The 5,313-nt window shown below is 43.7% G+C and overlaps 1 protein-coding gene across 7 annotated transcripts in view; it reads left to right on the forward strand.

The window, feature by feature from the left end:
* The first annotated feature begins 4,808 nt into the window (after positions 1–4,808).
* TPX2 (TPX2 microtubule nucleation factor) overlaps positions 4,809–5,313 on the forward strand; it is a 65,910-nt gene continuing 65,405 nt past the window's right edge. For 2 of the 7 annotated variants that reach the window (XM_069073903.1, XM_069073907.1), the window contains exon 1: positions 4,823–4,988. The gene's annotated coding sequence lies outside the window, so the exon portion shown is untranslated. Of the gene's footprint in view, positions 4,989–5,313 lie in introns of all 7 variants that reach the window. The other 5 variants (XM_069073906.1, XM_069073908.1, XM_069073905.1 and 2 more) reach the window with 4 other exon arrangements.

The raw sequence follows: 5,313 nt of genomic DNA on the forward strand, positions 1-5,313 counted from the left end.
TAGGTATCCTTCACTTCTGAATCTCAGGGATTCAGAGGGAAGAAGGAAAAAAATTGATAGATATAGTCAACAAGCATTTATTAAGTGCTTACAGTGTGCCAGGCACTTTGCTAGACACAGGACCCTCCTCAGTCAGCAATGGTAGCGAGGTGGTGCAGTGCTGGTCCTGCAGTCAGAAAGATTCATCTCCCTGAGTTCAGACACTAGCTGGATGAGTGTTTGCCTCAGTTTCTTCCACCAAAAATTGAGCTGGAGAAGAAAATGGCAAACCGTTTACTCCAGTATCTCTGCCAAGAAAACTCCAAATGGTACCACAGAGTCAGACAAGACTGAACAACGACTTGTACATGTTGGGCCCTCGCAGGGACTCTTCTGGTCCAGTACGGGTGATCAGATTGTGAGAGTCCTGGTATCAGGGGGCTTTTTTCTGGACTAAGGCATGGCTTTATGTTTTTCCTCATGAGCACTGGCAGCTCAGCTACAATCGATTGGGGGTGTGTTTGAGCTAAACCCTCCGGGCTTCAGAGTCTCATCATTTATTTCTGTAGCTGTGGTATGCTGGTGAGATGCCAACTGACTGGGAGGTTGGGGGTAAAGACATGGTCACACTTTTAAATTTAATTTGCATTGTTAGCATTTTCTCCATAAGCTCTTCAGAGCCAAGTTTGAGTTGCCTCTAGCACATATCAGGTAGAGAGGCTCTTACTCCTGGACCAGGTGGTGATGAGACCTGGGGTGAGGAGCTGCTCTGGGTGGGCGGACCATATCAGGCAGGGAGGAGCAGCAAAGAGATTCCAGGCAAGTAAGTTGGGGTGGGGATTTGAAGCATCATTGACTCACAGTTTTCCATACCACCTGGCTCCCCTGGTATTAACTTCCAGAATTGTCATTCCTTATTTTGCTCTTCAAGGTTGGCTGGGGAGTCATCTAGTAGAAGGTTACTCTAGGAAGCAGGGGATGGGTCTAGGGGTGGGGGAGAAGATAGTTGCTAGGGTAGGAGCCCTCTATCAGCATAGCCCACTCCTACCTGGGTGTTTGACAGTACAGTGCTTATGTAGGAACTTATAATATTTTTAAAAAATATTTATTTATTTTTAGTTTACAACATTCAGCTCCACAACCCCTTGAGTTCCAAATTTTCTCCCCCTCTATCTCCTCACCCCTTTACCCCTATGGCCGCATGCAGTCAAATATCGGATCTACAACTACCTTCACATTAAACATTAGTCAAGTTGTAAAGAATTATAACCAATGGAGTGAACAATGAGAAAGAAGGAATGAAATAAAACAAAACACAAAAGACAGAAAGCAAGTAGTTTGCTTCAATCTGCATTCAGACTCTGTAGTTCTTTCTCTGGGTGTGGATATCCCTTTCCATTATGAGTTTTTTGGAGTTGTCTTACAACCCCCTATTGCTGGGAGGAGCCCAGTCTATCAAAGTTAGTCATCACACGTACGATGTGTTTATAATTGTATACAAAGTTCTCCTGGTTCTGCTCTTCTCACTCAGCATCAGTTTATAATTTTTTTAATGTAAATTTCAGATTTAGAAAATAACAACCCATTAGCCCTAATTTCCCCTTCTGATCTCTTTTTTCTTTTGTACACTTTTTCTTTCACATTTTGAACAAGTCACATTTATATAGCACTTTAAGATTTACAAACCTGTGAGCTCTTAGTGCCAGTAATATTATCCTGACCTTATAGGGAGGCTGATTTAAGCCCAATTTATGGGATCACAAGATTTAAAGCTAGAAAGGACCTTTGAAATTGTAACTTAACCCTTTCCAAAATTTTACAGATGAGAAATTTGAAGCCCAGAGAATTAGGAGTAACCTGCCCAAATAGTAGAACCAAGAAATTCTGATTCCAAATCCAAGGTTGTCATGTGTGATGCTGCTTCTTTCCTCATGGTCACAATTTATGAGCAAAGGCACATGTCCAAAAACCTGAGAAGTGTTCAAGGCTGGTGAGTCTTGTTGCTGAGTGTGAGTCCACAAAATCCACAACACTCTCCTGCAGTTGGAACCAGATTAAAATGTAATCGAGAAATATTTAAGAAAATAAATGAAAATATAACTAAACCTTGGTGGCATTAGATTTTTAAAACTTAGTTGATTTTGGCCACAGGGATCTTCATGTATGTATTAGCCTCTTTTTCTATTTGAGATTGATACCATTGATGTAGAGAGCATGTGAGTGGGATCAGGGTGAGGTAAATTTGGAATGATGGGTTGAAGGTCAACTGTGGAGGGTCCTGAGGAGGGTACCTGTTGAGGAGTTTGTAGTTTTTCATGTAGACCTGTGCATTTGGAATGTAGAGATCTTATGTCCGTGGTGGGCAGAAGTAAAAATAAAATAATTTATTGCTTTTATTTATAAAATAATTTATTACTTTTATTTATAAAAGAATTTATTTTGTTTTTATTGCTGGCTAATGGGCATTGTTGTTTGTCTTTCGTTCTCGAAGAGCATCATTGATATCAGGAAGGTGATTCCTTGACTTGCAAGTGAATTAAATGTGAGGCAGGGATATGCAATGTCATTTATTAATTTTTATAAATAAAAAATTCTGGGGTTGTCTGGGTCCAGTGGAGATGGTCCCATATGCAGTGAGAGACCTCAATAGAAGAAGGCATAGAGTCCCAATGCTTTGCCTGGCATTTGTGTATTGCTGATTTCATTTTCATGTCAAAGAGGATGTTGGGAATTAGATGGGATTCTTTTTCCTAGCCTCTATGAAACTCCAGTGGTTTTTCTTAGGAACAGTAAGAAAATGGGGAAGAGTCCCTGAAAAATGGTTGCTTTGGGGTTTTTTTTTCTGTAAATCATATTTTATTTTTTCCGATTACAAGTATTGATTTTTTTCACCTTTTTTTTTTATAGAGCTTCAATTTTTTCTTCCTCCCTCACCTCCCTCATCCCCAAGATGGCAAGCAGTCTTATATTGGTCATACATGTGCAATCATGTTAAACATATTTCAACAGTCGTCATTCAGAAAGCCTGAAATAGGTTTTGAGGATGAAAGAATACAATCAGGGACTAAAAAGGAGTTAAAAGGAATTTTCTTATCCTAAATCAGAGTTGTCGGTGACTACTGGATGTCAATCAGTATTAGACAAAAGGAAGAGAAGGGGGTGGAGTCAATTATGAAGATTTTTGTTGGCCGTCAGGTTAGGTGTGTGTTGTTGTTCTGTCGTCACTAAGTGGCTTGGTCTGGGAAACACAGCTAGTGTCTGAGGTCAAATTTGAACTTAGGACTCTACCCACTGTGCCACCTAGCTGCTCATTCCATATGGAAAGGAATTTTTAAAAGTGCCAAAGGCGCATTGCTCATCCAGATGATTGGGCTCCTCCCTCCATATCCAGAACTGAACATAATACCCCACATATGGTCTGACTAGAATCCAAGTACAGCAAAATTATCACTTCTCTTATGGACACTGCCTCTTTTAATCAATAAGCATTTATTAATGTGTGTGAAGCACTTACTATGTGTGAAGCAGCAGGAAGACTCATCTTTTTGAGTTCAAATGTGGCCTCAGACACTGGCTGTGTGACCCTGGGCAAGTCACTTAACCCTGTTTGCCTTAGTTTCCTCTTTTGTAAAATGAGCTGGAGAAGGAAACGGCAAACCATTCCAGTATCTTTGCCAAGAAAACTCCAAATGGGGTCACGAAGCGAAGCGAAGCGTTGGACACAGCAGAACAAAACAAGGAAAGTATCAAACATTGTGTTCTGCAATTAAAATACAATCTCAAAACGAGATTGTGAGCTCCTTAGACAATGAGCTCCTTGGGGGCAAGGTTAAGTCTTTTGCATTTTTGTGTATCCCCGGGGGCTTAGCACGGGAAGTAGCAGCCTGTAGGAATTTAGATATTGATTGAAAGCGAAGCCCAGCTGTGGATGAATTTGTTCTACTGGGAGGAAACAACACAAATAAGTAAGCGGGGGAGGCCACTAACTAAAGAGAAAAGACATCGTGAAGGAGATGGCCCTTGAGCCGAACTGAAGGGAGGTAGGGAAGAGAAAATACAGTAGCGCCTTCCACAAAAATTGGAAGCGGCCAAAGTTAGGAGGGTGAGTTAACTCAGTTTTGTTATCTGCAAAATGGGAATGAAAACATCTGCAGCGGCTGCCTCGTGGGACTGTGAAGAGAACGACATTTATAACACATCTGCACAAATCACAAAGTCACAGCAACCGGCTGGAATATTGCGTAGACCTCCTCTGTCTGAGCCGTGATCCTGACATAGCGAAGGCGCCAGACATCACTTTCACTCTGGGATTCGTTCATCAAGTGCTCCATCTCCTCCCGGGGTTCCGGGTACAAAACCCAGCAAACTGACTCCCAGCGAAGGCGGGAGAGGACTTGCAAGAGTCCACTAACTGACCGCCTAGGGAGGCGGAGAGTTTTCTGTTTCCCAAAGTGGAACAACCCAATCAGTAGCGTCAGAGGGAACATTTTGAGTCAACTCAGTAATGGGTCTAGAAGCAGGCGCAAGTTCACAATAAATATCAAGAAGAGGGATGTTTTTGTCCGCGACTACAAGTATGTCGCAGAGCTTCATGGAGTTAAAACAAAACAAAACAAAAAACTTAAACAAACAACCTGGGCTTCCCCTAGTGAGTAGAGTTGGGAAAGTCCTAAGCGCTTATTCCTCTCTTCCTAGAAAAAGAGACTCCTGCTGATGTTGGCGCAGGGCCTTTTGGGTAATGTAGTTTCCTTTGAGTCTACTTCTCCATTGGTCGAGGAGGTCCAGGGGAGTTGCGAAGGAGGAGGGTGTTTTTGTGTTCTCTTTCCTCCTGTGGGCTCTAGGCCGCAGCTGCTGCCTCGTTGGCCAATCGGAAGGCGCAGAACCCCGCGCTCCCCGTACTCTGATTGGAAGATTCAGACTCAAAAGTCTGCTTTCAAATCTCTAACGGGTAGCGAGTTAAGTTGCCGCAGCTGGAGGAGTATAGCACTGGTGGTCCGTACGGACTGGAGGTGAGTGAAGGGGTTACCTGTTCCCGCTGTCCCCTCCCTTGTTCTCTAGCGTCAGTCCCCTCACTCCTTTGGGAGCCCCGCAGCCTCCTGGGGAGCTCGGGGGGCGGTAGACGTGCCGCGCCTTGTGGAGGCCGCCTACCTTGCCTCGTTTCCCGAGACTCCTCCCCGGCCTACTTTCCTATTCTCTTCCTCTTTTCTCGGGAGAAAAGGTGATGGGAGCGTGCAGGGGTCCAGCCTCCCACCTCCCTGACCAGGGTAAGGGAAGCCTCCAGCATAACAACAGCAGCTTCTGTTTTCTTGTGCTTTCCTCTCTGCAGTGCCCCCC

The sequence above is a fragment of the Petaurus breviceps genome, unplaced genomic scaffold (genome assembly GCF_028583685.1).
Source record: "Petaurus breviceps papuanus isolate PSGF00001 unplaced genomic scaffold, PetGlider_PUasm1.0 90879, whole genome shotgun sequence".
NCBI lineage: Eukaryota > Metazoa > Chordata > Mammalia > Diprotodontia > Petauridae > Petaurus > Petaurus breviceps.